We start from the raw sequence: 22,624 nt of genomic DNA, 5'->3' as shown, positions 1-22,624 counted from the left end.
CAGAACCGTAACCCTAACCCTAAACCCTAACGCTAATCCTAACCCTAAAAGTAACCCTAAACCTAACCCTAATCCTAACGCTAACCCTGATCCGAAGACCAACCCTATTCCTCTAAACCTAAACGTAACGCTAACCCCAACCCTCTAAACCTAACCATAACCATTACCCTAACCCTAAACATCCAACCCTCTAACCCTAAACCTAACCCTAACCCTAAACCTAATACTAACCGTAACGCCAACCCTAACACTAAACCTAATCCTAAACCTAAGCCTTACCCTAAACCTAACCTTAACCCTAACCCAAACCCTCTAACCCTAAGCTAACCCTACTCCTCACCCTATCCCTCTAAAGCTCTAACACTAACACTAACACTAACCCTAACCCTAAACCTAAACCTAACACTAAGCCTAACACTAACCCTAACCCTAAACCTAACCCTAAAACTAACCCTAACCCTAACCCTCACCTTAACCCTAACCCCTAAGCCTAAGCCTAACCCTGAAACTAACCGTGAATCTAACCCTAAGCCTAACCCTATCCCTAGCCCTAAACCTCTATCCCTAACAGTAATACTAACCCTCAAACCCTATCAATATCCCTAACTGTAACCCTCCAAACTTAACCTTAACCCTAACACTAACCCTAACCCTCTAACTCTCTAAACATAACCCTAACACTTACCCTCTAAACCTAACCTAAGGCTCACCATAACCTTAATAATTAACATCACCCAAACATAATCCTAACTCTATCCGTTACCCTAACGCTAACACTAACCCTAACCCTAACACGTACTCTAACACTAACTCTAAACCTAACACTAACACTAAACCTAACCAAAAACCTAACCCTAACCCTAACCCTAACACTAACCATCCAATCGTCTAACCCTAGCCCAAAACCTAACCCTAAGCCTAACACTCACCCGAAACCTAAACCTAAACTTAAACCTAACCCTGAAATTAACACTCTAACCCTAACTCTATCCCAAAGAATCTAACCCTAACCCGAACCCGAACCCTAAACCTAAACTCTAACCCTCTGACCCTACCCATAAACCTAACCCTAACTCTAACACTAAAACTAACCTCAAATCCTAAAACTAACACTTACCCTAAGACCAAACCTAACGCTCTAAACCTAACCCTAATGCTGACCCCAACCCTCTAAACCTTACATAATCATAACACTAATCCTAAACATCCAAGCTTCTAACCCTAAACCGAACCCTAACATGAATCCTAAGACTAACCATAATGCTAACACTAACACTAACCCTAATCCTAAACCTAAGCCTTACCCTAAACCTAACCTTAACACTCATCCTAACACTCTAACCCCATACCTAACCTTACCTCTAACACTAAACCAATAATGCTCTAACCCTAACACTAACCCTAACCCTAAAACTAACCCTAAACCTAACCCTAACCCTAACACTAACCCTAAACCTAACTCTAAACCTAAAAGTAACCCTAACCCTAACACTAACCCTAAAACTAAACCTAAACCCTAAAACTAACCCTAACCCTAAAACTAACCCTAACTCTAACCCTAACCCTAACCCTAGCACTAGCCCTAACCCTCTAACCCTAACACTAATACTAACCCTCAAACCCTAACACTAACCCTAACCATAACCTTCTAACCCTAACCTTAACCCCAAACCTAACCCTTAACCTCTAACTCGCTAAACATAAACCTAACACTTACCCTCTAATCCTAATCCTAAGCCTAACCATAACCCTGAACCCAACTCTAGGCCAAACCAAATCCTAAACCTACCCGTTACCCTAACCCTAACACTATCCATAACCCTAACACTTACACTAACCCTAACCCTAAAACTAACACTAACACTAACCCTGACCATAAACCTAACCCTAACAATAACCCTAACCCTAACATTCTCACCCTAAATGTAACCCCAAATCTAACCCTAACCCTCACCCTAACCCTAAACCTAACATTTAACATAAATCTTACCCTTACCTCAAACCTAACCCTAAACTTAACTTACACCTAACATTAAATCTAACCCTAACTGTAACTCTAACCCTAACCCTAACTTTAACCCTAACACCTAACACTATCCCTAGCCCTAACACTAACCCTAACCCTAAACCCTAACACAAACCTTAACCCTCACCCTAACAGTAACAGTATCTCTAAATCTAACCCTAACCCTATCCATAACCATAACCCTAAAACTAACCATGCAATCGTCTGACCCTAGCCCTAAACCTAACCCATACCCTAAACCTAACCTTCTAAACATAAGTCTAACCATAATCCTCTAACGTGAACCCTAACCATAACCCTAATCCTAACAATAACCTTCTAACGATATCCATATCCCTAACAATATACCGAACTTTAACCCTCTATCCCTCTAACCCTAACCCGAACCCTAAACCTAACACTCTAACCCTCTAACCCTAACCATAACCCTAACCCTAACCCTAACACTAAACCTAACCTCTAACCCTAATCCTAACCCTGACTCTAAGATCAATCCTAACCCTATAAACCTAACCCTAATTCTAACCCAAACCCTCCATACCTAACTATAACCATAACCCGAACCCTAAAATTCTAACCCTCTAAACCTAAACCTAACCCTAAACCTCACCCTAACACTAAAGCTAAACCTAACCCTAACCCTAACACTAACCCTAACCCTAACTCTAGCCCTAACCCTAACATTAACCCTAAAACTAACACTAACGCTAACCCTAACCCTAACTCTAAATCTAACCCTAACCCTAACCTTAACGCTAGCCTTAACCCTCTAACCGTAACACTAATATTAACACTCAAATCATAACACTAACCCAAACCGTATCCCTCTAAACCTAACCTTAACCCCAACCCTAACCCTAACCCTCTAACTCTCTAAACATAACCCTAACACTTACCTAATCCTAACCCTAAGCCTAAACATAACCCTAAACTCAACCGTCACCCAAACCTAATCCTGACCCTAACCGTTACCCTAACCCTAACACTAACCCTAACCATAACACTTACTGTAACCCTAACACTAACCCTAACCATAACACTAACATTAACCCTAACCATAAACCTAACCCTAACCATAACCCTAACACTCTCACCCTAAACGTAACCCCAAACGTAACCCTAACCCACACCCTCACCCTAACCCTAAACCTAAAACTTAACCTAAACCTTACCCTTCCCGCAACACTAACTCTAAACCTGAACTAACCCTAACACTAAATCTAACACTAACTGTAACTCTAACCCTAACCCTAACACTAACATCTAAAACTAAGCCTAGCCCTAACACTAACCCTAACACTAAACACTAACACAAACCTTAACCCTAACCCTAACAATTACAGTAACTCTAACTCTAACCCTAACCCTATCCATAACTATAACCCTAACACTAACCATCCAATCGTCTAACCCTAATCCTAACATTAACCCTCTAATTCTAACCATAACCCAACACTAACACGAAGCCTACCCCTCTAACCCTCTAACCCTAACCCTAACCCTAACACTAAACTTAACCCTAACCCTAAAACTAACACTCTAACTCTAACCCTATCCCTAAGCCTCTAACCCTAACCAGAACCCGAACCCTAAACCTAACACTCTAACCCTATAACCCAAACCATAACCCTAACACTAACCCTAACAAAATCCTAACCTCTAACCCTAACGCTAACATTGACACTAAGACCAACCCTAACCGCTAAACCTAACCCTAACTCTAACCGAAATTCTCTCAACCTAACCATAACCACAACCCTAACCTTAAACATCCAACCCTCTAACCTTAAACCTAACCTAACCCTAACCCTAACACTAAACCTAATCCTAAACCAAAGCCTTACCCTAAACCTAACCTAAAGCCTAACCCTAAATCTCTAACCCTAACACTAACCCTACCCCTAACACTATGCCTCTAATGCTCTAACCTAAAAAAAACACTAACCCTAATCCTAACCCTAAACCTAATCCTAAACCTAACACTAACCCTAACGCTAACCCTAAACCTAAAACTAACCCTAACCCTAACATTAACCCTAACCCTAAACCCTAACCGTATCCCTAACCCTAAAACTAACCCTGACTCCAACACTAAACCTAACCCTATCCATAGCTCTAACCCTCTATCCCTAAAACTAATACTAACCCTCAAACCCTAACACTAACCCTAACCGTAACCCTCTAACCCTAACCCTAACCCTAACCCTCTAACTCTGTAAACATAACCCTAACACTTACCCTCTAATCCTAACCCTAAGCCTAACCATAATCCTAAACCCAACCATCACCCAAAACTAATCCTAACGCTAACCGCTACCCTAAATCTAACACTAAACCTTACCCTAACACTTACTCTAAACCTAATACTATCCCTAACACTAACACTAACACTAAACTTAACCCTAACTCTAACACTAACACTAACCCTAACCCTAACCCTAAATCTAACCCTAACCCTAACACTAACCCTAACCCTCTAAACCTAAGGCTAACCCTATCCCTAACCCTAACCCTCTAACGCTCTGACCCTAAAACTAACACTAACCCTAACCCTAACCCTAACCCTAACACTAACACTAAACCTAACCGTAACCCTAAAACTAACCCTAACCCTAACCCTAAACCTAAACCCTAACCCTAACCCTCTAACTCTCTTAACATAACCCAAACACTTACCCTCTAACCCTAACCCTAAGCCTAACCATAAGCCTAAACACAAGCGTCACCCAAACCTAATCCTAACACTCACCGTTACCCTAACCCTAACACTAACCTTAACCCTAACACTAACTCTAACCCTAACCCTAACCCTAAGCCTAAACCTAATCCTAAAACTAAAACTAATTCTAACCCTAATCCTAACCCTAGCCCTAGCCATAACCCTCTAACCCTCACACTAATACTAACCCTCAAACCCTAACACTAAACCTAACTGTAACCGTCTAACCCTAACCTTAACCCCGACCCTAATCCTAACCGTCTAACTCTCTAAATAAAACTCGAACACTTAACTTCTAATCCTAACACTTAGCCTAACCATAACCCTAAACCCAACCGTCACCCAAACCTAATGTTATCCCTAACCGTTACCCTAACCCTATCCCTAAAACTACCACTAAACTTAACCCTAACCCTAAACCCTAACCCTAACCCTAACCCTAAAACTAACCCTAACTCTAACCCTAAAACTAACCCTAGCCCTAGCCCTAACCCTCTATCCCTAACACTAATACTAACACTCAAACCCTAAAACTAACACTAACCGTAACCCTCTAACCCTAACCTTAACCCCCACCCTAACCGTAACCCTCTAACTCTCTAAATATACCCCGAACACTTACCCTCTAATCCTTAGCCTAAGCCTAACAATAACCCTAAACCCAACTGTCACCCAAACCTCAACTTAACCCTAACTGTTACACTAACCCTAACACTAACCATAACCCTAATTCTTACTCTAACACTAATCCTAACCCTAACACTAACACAAACCCTAACCATAAACCTAACCCTAACCATAACCCTAAACCTAACACTCTCACCCTAAACGTAACCCCAAACCTAACCCTAACCCTCACCAAAACCCTAAACCTAACCCTTAACCTAAACCTTACACTTACCCCAAACCTAGCCCTCAACCTAACCCAACCCTAACACTAAATCTAACCCTAACTGTAACTCTAACCCTAACCTGAACCCTAACACCTAATACTAACATTAGCGCTAAAACTAACCCTAATCCTAAACCCTATCACAAACTTTAACCCTAAACCTAACAGTAACAGTAACTCTAAATCTAAACCTAAGCCTATCCTTAACAATAACCCTAACACTAACCATCCAATCGTCTAACCCTAGCACTAACCCTAATCCTTACCCTATCCCGAACCCTAACCCTAACCCTCTAACCATAAGTCTAACCATAATCCTCTAACGTGAAACCTAACCCTAACCCTAATACTAACAATAACCTTCTAAAGCTAACCATATGCCTAACAGAAACCCAAACCCTAAACCCAAAACACTCTAACCCTAACCCTAAACCTAACCCTCTAAACATAAGTCTAACCATAATCCTCTAATATGAACCCTAACACTAACCCTAATCCTAACAATACCACTCTAATGCTAACCATATCCGTAACACTAACCCGAACACTAACGCTCAAACCCTCTAACCATAAACCTAACCCTAAATCTAACACTCTAACCCTAACCCTATCAATAAGTCTCTAAACCTAACCCTCTAACCCTAACGATAACCCTAACCCTAACACTAACACTAAACCTAACCTCTAACGCTAACGCTAACCCTGACCATAAGATCAACCCTAACCCTCTAAACCTAACCCTCTACCGCTGACCCCAAACCTCTAAACCTTACCAAAACCATAACCCTAACCCCAAACATCCAACCCTCTAACCCTAAAACTAACCATAACCCTAATACTAATCGTAACGCTAACCCTAACACTAACCCTAAAACGTAACCTAAGCCTTACCCTAAACCTAACGTTAAACCTAACCCTAATCCTCTAACCCTAAGCCTATCCCTACCCCTAACACTAAACCTCTAACGCTCTAAGCTAACACTAACAATAACCCTAACCCTAAACCTAAACCTAATCCTAAACCTAACACTAACCCTAAACCTAACCCTAAACCTAAAAATAACCGTAAACCTAACGCTAACCCTAACCCTAACCCTAAAACTAAGCCTGACTCTAACACTAACCTAACCCTATCCCTAGCCCTAACCCTCTATCCCTAACACTAAAACTAACCCTCAAACACTATCACTAACCCTAACCGTAACCCTCTAACCCTAACCTTAACCCTAACCCTAAAATTAACCTTCTAACTCTCTAAACATAACCCTAATACTTGCCCTCTAATCCTAACCCTAAGCCTAACCATAACCCTAAACCCAACTGTCACCAAAACCTAAACTTAACCCTAACCGTTACACTAATCCTAACCCTAAACCTAAACCTAACCCTAACCATAACACTAACCCTAGCACTAACCATAACCCTAACTCTTACTCTAACACTAATCTTAACCCTATCACTAACACTAACCCTAACCATAAACCTAACCCTAACCATAACCCTAACCCTAACACTCTCACCCTAAACGTAGCCCCAAACCTAACCCTAAACCTCACCATAACCCTAAACCTAACCCTTAACATAAACCTTACCCTTACCCTAACCCTAACCCTATACCTAACATAACCCTAACACTAAATCTAACCCTACCTGTAACTCTAACTCTAACCCTAACCCTAACACCTAACACTAACCCTAGCCCAACACTAACCCTAACACTAAACCCTAACACAAACCTTAAACCTAACCCTAACAGTAACAGTAACTCTAACTCTAACTCTAACCCTATCCATAACCATAACCCTAACACTAACCATCTAATCATCTAACCCTAGCCCTAGCGCTAACTCTTACACTATCCTGAACCCTAACCGTAACCCACTAACCATAGGTCTAAACATAATCCTTTAACGTGAAACCTAACCCTAACCCTAATCCTAACAATAACCCTCTAATACTAACCATGTACTTAACACTAATCAGAACCCTAACCATCTAATCTTCTAACCCTAACCCTAACCCTAAACCTAAGCCTAACCCTAAACTAACACTCTAACCCTAACCCTATCCCTGAGCCTCTAACTCTATCCCTAACCCAAACCCTAATCCTAAACCTCCAAACCTCTAAACCTAACCCTAACCTAACCCTAACCCTAACAATAACTCTCTAAACATAACCCATAACACTTACCCTCTAATCCTAACCCTAAGCCTAAACATAACCCTAAACCCTACTGTCACCCAACCTAATCCTAACCCTAACCGGTACCCTAAACCTAACACTAACCCTAACCCTAACACTTACTCTAACCCTAACCCTAACCGTAACACTAACACTAACCCTAACCCTAACCGTAAACCTAACCCTAATCATAACCCTAACTCTAACACTCTCACCCTAAATGTAACCCAAAACCTAACCCTAACCCTCACCCTCACCCTAAACCTAAACCTAAACCTTAACCTGAACCTTACCCTTGCCCGAAGCCTAACCCTAAACATAACCTAACCCTAACACGAAATCTAACCCTAACTGTAACTCTAAACCTAACCCTAAGCCTAACACTAACTCTAGCCCTAACAATAACCCTAACCCTAAACCCTAACACAAACCTTAACCCACACTCTAACAGTAACAGTAACTGTAACTCTAAACCTAACCCTATCCATAACCATAACCCTAACACTAACCATCTAATCGTCTAACCCTAGCACTAACCCTAACCCTTAACCTAACCCAAACCCTAACCCTAACACTCTAACCATAAGACTAACCATAATCCTCTAATGGGAACCCTAACCCTAACCCCAATTCTAACAATAACCCTCTAATGCTAACAATATCACTAACACTAACCCGAACGCTAACGATCTAACCCTCTAACCCTAACCCTCACCCTTAATCTAACACTCTAACCCTAACCCTATCAATAAGCCTCTAAACCTAACCCTATAATCCTAATGATAAGCCTAAACCTAACATTAACACTAAACCTAACCTCTAACCATAAGGCTAACCCTGACCCTAAGATCAACCCTAACCCACTAAACCTGACACCCTAACGCTAACCCCAACCCTCTAAACTTTACCAAAACCATAACCCTAACCCCAAACATTCAACCCTCTAACCCTAAACATAACCATAACCCTAATACTAACTGTAATGCTAACCCTAACACTAACCCTAATCGGAAACTTAGGCCTTACCCTAAACCTAACTTTAACCCTAACCCTAACCTCTAACCCTAAGCCTAAAACTACCCATAACACAATCCCTCTGACGCTCTAACCCTAACACTAACACTAACCCTAAACCTATCCCTAAAACTAACCCTAACCCTAACACTAACACTAACCCTAACCCTAACGCTCTAAACCTAACCCTAACCCTAACCCCAACCCTAAACCCTAACACAAACCTTAACACAAAACCTAACAGTAACAGTAACTCAAACTCTAACCCTAACCTAATCCATAACCGTAACCCTAACACTAACCATCCAATTCTAACCCAAGCCCTAAACCGAACCCTAAGCCTAACGCTAACCCTAAATCTAACCCTAAACCTAACCCTAAACCTAACCCTAACCCTAACCCGAATCCTAACCCTAACCCTCTAACCATAAGTCTAACCATAATCCTCTATCGTGAACCCTAACCCTAACCCTAATCCTAACAAAAACCCTATAACGCTGACCATATGCCTAACACTAACCCAAACCATAACCCTCTAACACTCTAAACCTAAACCTAACCCTAAACCTAACCCTAACGCTAAAACTAAAACTGTAACCCTAGCCCTATCTTTATCCTCTAACCCTAACACTAACCCTAACCTTAACCCTAACCCTAAGTCTAACCCTAACCCTAACACTAACCCTAACCCTCCAACCCTAAGGCTAACCCTATCCCTAACACTAACCCTCTAACGCTTGGACCCTAAAACTAACAATAACCCTAACCCTAACCCTAAACCTAACCCTATCCCTAACACTAACCTTAACCCTAACCCTAACCCTAAACCTAAACTAACCCTAACACTAAATCTAACCCTACTGTAACTCTAACCCTAACCCTAACATTAACCCTAACACCTAACACTAACATTATCGCTAACACTAACCCTAATCCTAAACCCTATCACAAACGTTAACCCTAAACCTAACAGTAACAGTAACTCTAAATCTAAACCTAAGCCTATCCTTAACAATAACCCTAACACTAACCATCCAATTGTCTCACCCTAGCACTAACCCTAGCCCTTACCCTATCCCAAACCCTAACACTAACCCTCTAACCATAAGTCTAACCATAATCCTCTAACGTGAACCCTAACCCTAACACTTATTCTATCAATAACCCTCTAATGCTAACCATATCCCTAACACTAACCCGAACCCTAACGCTCTAACCCTCTAACCCTAACCCTAAACCTAAATCTAACACTCTAACCCCAACCCTATCAATAAGCCTCTAAACCTAACCCTCTAACCCTAACGAAAACCCTAACCCTAACACGAACACTAAAGCTAACCTCTAACCCTAACGCTAACCCTGACCCTAAGATCAACCCTAACCCTCTAAACCTAACCCCCTAACGCTGACCCCAACCCTCTAAACCTTAACAAAACAATAACCTTAACTCCAGGCATCCAACCCTTGAACCCCAAAACTAACCCTACCCATAATACAAACCGTAACACTAACCCTAACACTAACCCTAAACCAAAACCTAAGCCTTACCCTAAACCTACCTTTAAACCTAACCCTAAACCTCTAACCCTAAGCCTAACCCTACCCCTAACACTAAACCTCTAACGCTCTAAGCTAACACTAACTCTAACCCTAACCCGAAACCTAAACCTAATCCTAAACCTAACACTAAACCTAACACTAACCCTAAACCTAAAACTAACCATAACCCTAACACTAACCCTAACCCTAAACCCTAACCCTAACCCTAAACCTAAAACTAACCCTGACTCTAACCCTAAACGTAACCCTATCCCTAGCCCTAACCCTCTATTTCTAACACTAATACTAACCCTCAAACCCTATCACTAACCCTAACCGTAACCCTCTACCTTCATTAACCCTAACCCTAACACAAGCCCTCTAACTCTCTAAACATAACCCTAATGCTTACCCTCTAATCCTAACCCTAAGCCTATCCATAACCCTAAACCCAACTGTTACCCAAACCTAAACTTAACCCTAAACGTTACACTAACCCTAACCCTAACCCTAACCCTAACCCTAAACCTAACCCTAACCCTAACACTAACACTAACACTAACACTAACCATAACCCTAACTCTTACTCTAACACTAATCCTAAACCTAATACTAACACTAACCCTAACCATAAACCTAACCCTAACCATAACCCTAACCCTAACACTCTCACCCTAAACGTAACCCCAAACCTAACCCTAAACCTCACCATAACCCTAAACCTAACGCTTAACCTAAACCTTACCCTTCCCCCAACCCTAACCCGAAACCTAACCTAACCCTAACACAAAATCTAACCCTAAGTCTAACTCTAAACCTAACCCTAACCCTAACACCTAACACTAACACTAGTGCTAACATAACCCTAACCCTAAACCCTAACACAAACCTTATCCCTAATCCTAACAGTATCAGAAACTCTAACTCTAAACCTAAGCCTATTCTTAACCATAACCCTAACACTAACTATCTAATCGTCTAACCCTAGCACTAAACCTAACTGTTAACCTAACCCAAACCCTAACCCTAACACTCTAACCATAAGTCTAACCATAATCCTCTAATGGGAACCCTAACCCTAACCCCAATTCTAACAATAACCCTCTAATGCTAACAATATCACTAACACTAACCCGAACCCTAACGATCTAACCCTCTAACACTAACCCTCACCTTAAATCTAACACTCTAACCCTAACCCTATCAATAAGCCTCTAAACCAAACCCTCTAATCCTAATGATAACCTAACCCTAACATTAACACTAAACCTAACCTCTAACCATAAGGCTAACCCTGACCCTAAGATCAACCCTAACCCACTAAACCTGACACCCTAACGCTAACCCGAACTCTCTAAACTTTACCAAAACCATAACCCTAACCCCAAACATTCAACCCTCTAATCCTAAACCTAACCCTAACCCTAATACTAACCGTAACACTAACCCTAACACTAACCCTAATCCGAAACTTAGGCCTTACCCTAAACCTAACTTTAACCCTAACCCTAACCTCTAACCCTAAGCCTAAAACTACCCATAACCCAATCCCTCTGACGCTCTAACACTAACACTAACACTGACCATAAAACTATCCCTAAACCTAACCCTAACCCTAACCCTAACACTAACCCAAACCCTAACCCTCTAACACTCTAAACCTAAACCTAACCCTAAACCTAACCCTAACGCTAAAACTAAAACTGTAACCCTAGCCCTATATTTATCCTCTAACCCTAACACTAACCCTAACCTTAAACCTAACCCTAAGTCTAACCCTAACACTAACACTAACCCTAAGCCTCTAACCCTAAGGCAAACCCTATCCCGACCCTAACCCTCTAACGCTCGGACCCTAAAACTAACAATAACCCTAACCCTAACCCTAAACTTAACCCTATCCCTAACACTAACCCTAACCCTAACCGTAACCCTAAAACTAACCCTAACCCTAACCCTGACCCTAAACCCGAAACCTAACCCTCTAATTCTCTAAACATAACCCTAACACTTACCCTCTAATCCTAACCCTAAGCCTAACCATAACCCTAAACACAACCGTCACCCAAACCTAATCCTAACCCTCACCGTTACCCTAACCCTAACACTAACCGTAAGCCTAACCCTAATCCTAAAACTAAACCTAACTCTAACTCTAATCCTAACCCTAGCCCTAGCCCTAACCCTCTAACCCTCACACTAATAATAACCCTTAAACCCTAACACTATCCATAACTGTAAACCTCTAACCATAACCTTAACCCCGACCCTAACCCTAACCGTCTAACTCTCTAAATAAAACCTGAACACTTACCCTCTAATCCTAACACTTAGCCTAACCATAACCCTAAATCCAACTGTCACCCAAACCTAATCCTAACCCTAACCGTTACCCTAAAACTAACCCTAAAACTGCCACTAACCTTAACCCTAACCCTAAACCCTAACCCTAACCCTAACCCTAAAACTAACCCTAACTCTAACCCTAAAACTAACCCTAGCCATAGCACTAACCCTCTATCCCTAACACTAATACTAACACTCAAACCCTAACACTAACACTAACCGTAACCCTCTAAGCCTAACCTTAACCCCCACCCTAACCCTAACCCTCTAACTCTCTAAATATACCCCGAACACTTACCCTCTAATCCTTAGCCTTAGCCTAACCATAACCCTAAACCCAACTGGCACCCAAACCTAAACTTAACCCTAACCGTTACACTAACCCTAAAACTACCCGTAACCCTAACTCTTACTCTAACACTAATCCTAACGCTAACACTAACACAAACCCTAACCATAAACCTAACCTTAACCATAACCCTAACCCTAACACTCTCACCCTAAATGTATCCCCAAACCTAACCCTAACCCTCACCATAACCCTAAACCTAACCCTTAACCTAAACCTTACACTTACCCCAACCCTAGCCCTAAACGTAAGCTAACCCTAACAATAAATCTAACCCTAACTGTAACTCTAACCCTAACTCTAACCCTAACACCTAAAACTAACACTAGTGCTAACACTAACCCTAATACTAAACCCTATCACAAACTTTAACCCTAAGCCTAACAGTAACAGTAACTGTAAATCTAAACCTAAGCCTATCCTTAACCATAACCCTAACACTAACCATCCAATCGTCTAACCCTAGCACTAACACAATCCCTTACCCTATCCAGAACCCTAACCCTAACCCTCTAATCATAAGTCTAACCATAATCCTCTAACGTGAACCCTAACCCTAACCCTAATCCTAACAATAACCCTCTAATGCTAACCATATTCCTAACACTAACCCGAACCCTACGCTCTAACCCTCTAACCCTAACCCTAAACCTAAATCTAACACTCTAACCCTAACCCTATCAATAAGCCTCTAAACCTAACCCTCTAACCCTAACGATAACCCTAATCCTAACACTAACACTAAACCTAACCTCTAACCCTAACGCTAACGCTGACCCTAAGATCAACCCTAACGCTCTAAACCTAACCCTCTAACGCTGCCCCCAACCCTCTAAACCTTACCAAAACCCTAAACCTAACTCCAAGCATCCAACCCTCTAACCCTAAAACTAACCCTAACCCTAATACTAACCGTAACGCTAACCCTAACACTAACCCTAAACCGAAACCTAAGCCTTACACTAAACCTAACTTTAAACCTAACCCTAACCCTCTAACCGAAAGCCTAACCCTACCCCTAAAACTAAACCTCTAATGCTCTAACCATAACCCTAATGCTTACCCTCTAATCCTAACCCTAAGCCTAACCATAACCCTAAACCCAACTGTCACCCAAACCTAAACTTAACCCTAACCGTTACACTAACCCTAACCCTAAGCCTAATCCTAACCCTAACACTAACACTAACCCTAACCATAAACCTAACCCTAACCATAACCCTTAAAATAACACTCTCACCCTAAACGTAACCCCAAATCTAACCCTAAACCTCACCATAACCCTAAACCTAACGCTTAACCTAAACCTTACCCTTCCCCCAACCCTAACCCGAAACCTAACCTAATCCTAACACAAAATCTAACCCTAAGTCTAACTCTAAACCTAACCCTAACCCTAACACCTAACACTAACACTAGTGCTAACATAACCCTAACCCTAAACCCTAACACAAACCTTAACCCTAATCGTAACAGTAACAGGAACTCTAACTCTAAACCTAAGCCTATGCTAAACCATAACCCTAACACTTACCATCTAATCGTCTAACCCTAGCACTAACCCTAACCCTTAACCTAACCCAAACCCTAACCCTAACACTCTAACCATAAGTCTAACCATAATCCTCTAATGGGAACCCTAACCCTAATTCTAACAATAACCCTCTAATGCTAACCATATCACTAACACTAACCCGAACCCTAATGATCTAACGCTCTAACCCTAACCCTCACCCTAAATCTAACACTCTAACCTTAACCCTATCAATAAGCCTCTAAACCTAACCCTATAATCCTAATGATAACCCTAACCCTAACATTAACACTAAACCTAACCTCTAACCATAAGGCTAACCCTGAACCTAAGATCAACCTTAACCCACTAAACCTGACACCCTAACGCTAACCCCAACCCTCTAAACTTTACCAAAACCATAACCCTAACCCCAAACATTCAACCTAACCCTAAACCTAACCCTAATACTAACCGTAACGCTAACCCTAACACTAACCCTAATCCGAAACCTAGGCCTTACCCTAAACCTAACTTTAACCCTAACCCTAACCTCTAACCCTATGCCTAACACTACCCATAAACCAATCCCTCTGACGCTCTAACCCTAACACTAACACTAACCCTAACACTATCCCTAAACCTAACCCTAACCCTAACCCAAACACTAACCCTAACCCCAACGCTCTAAACCTAACACTAACCCTAACCCCAACCCTAAACCCTAACACAAACCTTAACCCTAAACCTAACAGTAACAGTAACAGTAACTCTAACTCTAAACTTAACCTAATCCATAACCGTAACCCTAACACTAACCATCCAATTCTAACCCAAGCCATAAACCTAACCCTAAGCCTAACGCTAACCCTAAATCTAACCCTAAACCTAACCCTAACCCTAACCCTAACCCTAACCCTAACCCTAACCATAAGTCTAACCATAATCCTCTATCGTGAACCCTAACCATAACCCTAATCTTACAATAACCCTAAAACGCTGACCATATGCCTAACACTAACCCGAACCCTAACCCTCTAACACTCTAAACCTAAACCTAACCATAAACCTAACCCTAACGCTAAAACTAACACTGTAACCATAGCCCTATCTTTATCCTCTAACCCTAACTAACCCGAACCCTACACCTAAACTCTAACCCTCTGACCCTAAACATAACCCTAACCCTAACACTAACCCTAACACTAAACCTAACATCTAATCCTATCGCTAACCCTTACCCTAAGACCAACCCTAACCCTCTAAACCTAACCCTAACGCTAACCCCAACTCTCTAAACCTAACCATAACCATAACCATAAAACTACTCCTAAACATCAAACATTCTAACCCTAAACCTAACACTAACACTAATCCTAATACTAACCATAATGCTAACACTAACACTATCCCTAATCCTAAACCTACGCCTTACACTAAACCTAACATTAACCCTAACCATAACCCCCTAAGCCTAACCCTATCCCTAAAACTAAACTTCTAACACTCTAAACCTAACACTAACACTAATCCTAGACCTAACAATAAAACTAAACCTAACCCTAAAACAAACCCTAACCCTAAATCTAACCCTAAAACTAACCCTAACCCTATCCCTAAATCTAAAACTACCCCTAAACCATAAATCTAACCGTAAACCTAAAATTAACCCTAACTCTAACCCTAACCCTAAGCCTAACACCAAACACTAACACTAGCCCAGCACTAACTGTAACCCTAAACTCTAACACCAACCTTAACCCTAACCCTAACAGTAACAGTAACTCTAACTCTAACCCTAACCCTATCCATAACCATAAACCTAACACTAACCTTCCAATCGTATAACCCTAGCCCTAACCCTAACCTGAACACTAAACCGAACCCTAACGCTAAACCACTAACCATAAGTCTAACCATAATCCTCTAACGTGAACCCTAACCCTAATCCTAACAATTGCCCTCTAATGCTAAGCATATGCCTAACAATAACCCACACCCTAAGACTCTAACCCTCTAACCCTAACCCAAACCCTAACACTGAACCAAAACCTAACCCTAAAACTAACACTCATACCCTAGCCCTATCCTTAGCCTCTAACCCTAACCCTAACCCGAACCCTAAACCTAAACTCTAACCCTCTGACCCTAACCATAACCCTACCCCTAACACTAAAACTAAACCTAACCTCTAATCCTAATGCTAACCCTAACCATAAGACCAACCCTAACCCTCTAAACCTAACCCTAACGCTAACCTCAACCTTCTAAACCTAAACATAACCCTAATCCTAAACATCCAAAATTCTAACCCTAAACCTAACACTAAAACTAATCGTAATACTAACCATAATGCTAACCCTAACCTTAACCCTAACCCTCTAACCCTAAGCCTAACCCTATCCCTAACACTTAACCTCTAAAGCTCTAACTCTAACAGTAACACTAACCCTATCCCTAACCCTAAACCTAAACCTAAACCTAACACTAAACCTAAACCTAAATCTAAACCTAAAACTAACCCTAGCCCTCGCCCTAACTCTCTAACCCTAACACTAATACTAATGCTCAAACCCTAACACTAACCCTAACAGTAACCCTCTAACCCTAACCTTAACCTCAACCCTAACCCTAACCCTCTAATTCTCTATACATACCCCTAACACTTACGCTCTAATCCTAACACTTAGCCTAAACATAACCTTAAACCCAACCGTCACGCAAACCTAATCCTAACCCACAGCCTAACCCTAACCCTAACACTTACTCTAACCCTAACCCTAAACCTAACACTAAACCTAACACTAACCCTAACCCTAAAACTAACACTAATCCTAACCCTAACCCTAGCCGTAACCTAAAACCCTAACCCTAACCCTAACCCTGAAACTAACCGTAAATCTAACCCTAAGCCTAAACCTATCCCTGACCCTAACCCTCTATCCCTAACACTAATAGTAACCCTCAAACCCTAACACTAACCCTAACCATAACCCTCTAAACCTAACCTTAACTCTAACCCTAACCATAACCCTCTAACTCTCTAAACATAATCCTAACACTTACCCTCGAAAAATAATCCTAAGCCTAACCATAACCTTAAACCCTACCGTCACCCAAAACTAATGCTAAACTTAACCGTTACACTAACCCTAACACTAAGCCTAACCTTAACACTTACTCTAACCCTAACCATAACCCTAACACTAAAACTAACCCTAACCACAAACCTAACCCTAAAAATAACCCTAACCCTAACACTGTCATCCTAAACGTAACCCCAAAGCTAACACTAAACCTCACCCTAACCCTAAACCTAACCCTTAACCTAAACCTTGCCCTTACCACAACCCTAAACCTAACCCTAACCCGAAACCTAACACTAAATCTAACACTAACAGTAACTCTAACCCTAACCCTAACCCTAGCACCTAACACTAACCCTAGACCTAAAACGAACCCTAACCCTAACCCTAATACAAACCTTAACCCTAACCCTAACAGTAACAGTAACTCTAACTCTAACCCTAACCCTATCCATAACCATAACCCTAACACTAACCATCCAATCGTCTAACCCTAGCCCTAAACCTATCCCTAAGCCTAACGCTAACCCTAAACCTAACTCTAAGCCTAACACTAAACCTAACCTTTACCCTAACCCGAACCCTAACCCTAACCCTCTAACCAGAAGTCTAACGATAAACCTCTAACGTGACCCTAACCTTAACCCTAATCCTAACAATAACCCTCTAACGCTAATCATATGCCTAACACTAACACGAACCCTAACCTTCTAACCCTCTAACCCTAACCCTAACGCTAACACTAAGCCTAACACTAACCCTAAAACTAACACTCGAACCCTAGCCCTATCCTTCTCCTCTTACCCTAACCCTAACCCGAACCCGAAACCGTAACTCTAACCCTCTGACCCTAACCATAACCCTAACCCTAACCCTAACCCTAACCCTAACCCTAACAGAAAAACTAACCTCTAATCCTAACACTAACCCTGACCCTAAGACCAACCCTAACCCTCTAAACCTAACCCTAACACTAACCCCAACCTTCTAAACCTAACCATAACCATAAGACTACTCCTGAAGATCCGAAATTCTAACCCTAAACCTAACACTAACACTAATCATAATACTAACCATAATGCTAACCCTAACCCTAACCCTAACCCTCTGACACTAAGCCAAACCCTATCCCTAACACTAAACCAATAACGCTCCAAATCTAACAGTAACAGTAACCCTATCCTGAAGCCTAAACCTAAACCTAACCCTAACACTAAACCTAACCCTATATTTAAACCTAAAACTAACCCTAACCCTAATTCTAACACTAACCCTAAAACTACCCCTAAATCCTAACCCTAACACTAACCGTAAAACTAACCCTAAATCTAACCCTAAACTTAACCCTAGCCCTAGCCCTAACCCTCTAACCCTAACACTAATACTAACCCTCAAACCCTAACACTAACCCTAAAAGTAACCCTCTAACCCTAACCTTAACCGCAACCCTAACCCTAACCCTCTAACTCTCTAAACATAACCCTAACACTTACCCTCTAATCCTAACCATAACCCTAACCCTAACCCTAACACTCTCACCTTAAGCGAAACACCAAACCTAACACTAACACTCACCCTAACCCTAAACCTAACCCTTAACATAAACCTTACCCTTACCCGAACCTTACCGCTAAACCTAACCTAAACCTAACACTAAATCTAACCCTAACTGTAACTCTAACCCTCACCCTAACCAATACACCTAACACTAACACCAGCCCTAACACTAACCCTAACCCTAAACCCTAACAGGAACCTTAACCATAATCCTAACAGTAACAGTAATTCTAACTCTAACCCTAACCCTATGCATAATCATAACCCTAACACTAACCTTCCAAACGTCTAAACGTAGCCCTAAACCTAACCCTTACCCTAACCTGAACCCTAAACCTAACCCTCTAACCATAAGTCTAACAATAATACGCTAACGTGAACCCTAACCCTAATCCTAACAATAACCCTCTAGTGCTAACCATATCCCTAACACTAACCCGAACCCTAAACCTCTAACCCTCTAACCTAACACTAACCCTAAACTTAACCCTAACCCTAAGTCTAACACTCTAACCCTAACCCTATCAATAAGCCTCTAAACCTAACCCTCTCACCCGAACCATAAACCTAACCCTAACACTAACACTAAACCTAACCTCTAATCCTAACGCTAACCCTGACCCTAAGACCAACCCTAACCCTCTAAACCTAACCGCCTAACGCTAACCCTAACCCTCTGAACCTAACCATGACCATAACCGTAACCCTAAACATCCAACCATCTAACCCTAAACCTAACTCTAACACTAACACTAATACTAACCGTAACGCTAACACTAACACTAACCCTAATCCTAAACCTAAGCCTTACCATAAACCTAACCTTAACCCTAACCGTAACCCTCTAAACCTAACCCTAACACACTAACCACAACCCTAAGCCTAACGCTAACCCTAAACCCAACCCTAAACCTAACCCTAAATCTAACCCTTGCCCTAACCCGAAAGCTAACCCTAACCCTCTAAGCATAAGTCTAACCATAATCCTCTAACGTGAACACTACCCCTAAACCTAATCCTAAAAATAAACCTCTAACGCTAACCATATGCCTCACAGTAACCCGAACCTTAACCCTAAAATCCTCTAACCCTAACCCTAACCCTAAACCTAAACCTAACACTAACCCTAAACCTAACACACTAACCCGAGCCCTATCCTTAGCCTCTAACGCTAACCCTAACCCGAACCCTAAACCTAAACTCTAACCCTCTGACCCTAACCATAACCCTAACCCTAACCCGAACAGTAACACTAAACCTAACCTCTAATCCTAACGCTAATCCTCACCCTAAGACCAACCCTAACCCTCTAAACCTAACCCTAACGCTAACCCAAACCCTCTAAACCTAACCATAACCGTAACCCTAATCCTAAACATCCAACATTCTATCCCTAAACCTAACAATAACACTAATCCTAATACTAACCATAATGCTAACCCTAACACTAACCCTAATCCTAAACCTAAGCCTTAACCTAAAACTAACATTAACCATAACCTTCACCCTCTAACCCTAAGCCTAACCCTATCCCTAACACTAAACCTCTAACGCTCTAACCCTAACACTAACACTAACCCTAACACTAACCCTAAAACTAAACTTAACCCTAACACTAACCCTATACCTAACTCTAACCCTTAAACTAACCCTAACACAAACCCTAATATCCCCTAATCCCTAACCCTAAACCTAACCCTAAAACTAAACCTAAATCTAACCCTAACCCTAACCCTAGGCCTAGGCCTAACCCTCTCACCCTAACACTAATACTTATCCTCAAACCATAACACTAACCCTAACAGTAACCCTCTAACCCTAACATTAACCCCAACCCTAACCCTCACCCTCTAACTCTATAAACATACCCCTAACACTTACCTTCCAATCCTAACCCTAAGCCTAACCATAACCCTAAACACAACAGTCAGCCAAACCAAATCCTAATGCTAACCGTTACCCTAACCCTAACACTATCCCAACCCTAACGCTTACTCTAACCCTAACCCTAAACCTAAAACTAACCCTAACCCTAACCCTAACCCTAAAACTAACACTAACCGTAACCCTAACCCTAAACCCTAACCCTAACCATAACCCTGAAACTAACCGTAAATCTAATCCTAAGCCTAACCCTGTCCCTAGCCCTAACCCTCTATCCCTAACACTAATAGTTACCCTCAAACCCTAACACTAACCCTAAATGTAACGGTCTAAACCTAACCTTAACTCTAACCCTAACTATAACATTCTAACTCTCTAAACATAACCCTAACACTTACACTCGAAACCTAATCCTAAGCCTAACCATAACCTTAAACCCTACCGTCACATAAAACTAATCCTAACCCTAAACCTTACACTAAATATAACACTATCCCTAACCCTAACACATACTCTAACACTAACCATAACCCTAACACTAACACTAACACTAACCAAAAACCTAACCCTAACCATAACCCTAACCCTAACACTGTCACCCTAACCCTAAACCTAACCCTTAACCTAAACCTTGCCCTCACCACAACCCTAAACCTAAGCTAACCCGAACCCTAACACTAAATCTAACACTAACAGTAACTCTAACCCTAACCCTAACCCTAGCACCTAACACTAACCCTAGACCTATCACTAACCCAAAGCCTAACCCTAACAAAAACCATTACCCTAACCCTAACAGTAACAGTAACTCTAACTCTAACACTAACCCTATCCATAACCATAACCCTAACACTAACCATCCAATCGTCTAACCCTAGCACTAAACCTAACCCTAAGCATAACGCTAACCCTAAACCTAACCATAAACCTAACCCTAAACCTAACCCGAACCCTAACCCGAACCCTAACCTAATCCTCTAACCATAAGTCTAACAATAAACCTCTAACGTGAACGCTAACCCTAACGCTAATCCTAACAATAACCCTCTAACGCTAATCATATGCCTAACATTAACACGAACCCTAACCTTCTGACACTCTAACCCTAACCCTAACCCTAACACTAAACCTAACCCTAACCATAAAACTAACACTCGAACCCTAGCGCTATATTTCGACTCTTACCCTAACCCTAACCCGAACCCCAAACCAAAATTCTAACCCTCTGACCCTAACCATAACCCTAACCCTAACTGTAACAGTAAATCTAACCTCTAATCCTAATGCTAACCCTGACCCTAAGACCAACCCTAACCCTCTAAACCTAACCCTAACGCTAACCCCAACCTTCTAAACCTAACCATAACCATAAACATAATCCTAAACATCCAAAAATCTAACCACAAACCTAACACTAACACCAATCGTAATACTAAACATAATGCTAACCCTAATCCTAACCCTAACCCTAACCCTAAGCCTAACCCTATCCCTAACACTAAACCTCTAACGCTCTA

The sequence above is a fragment of the Cavia porcellus genome, unplaced genomic scaffold, assembly GCF_034190915.1.
Source record: "Cavia porcellus strain 051 isolate PalLab524CR breed Dunkin Hartley unplaced genomic scaffold, mCavPor4.1 scaffold_5, whole genome shotgun sequence".
Lineage (NCBI taxonomy): Eukaryota > Metazoa > Chordata > Mammalia > Rodentia > Caviidae > Cavia > Cavia porcellus.
The sequence above is the reverse complement of the archived record's forward strand: the minus strand, read 5'-3'. Positions refer to the sequence as shown.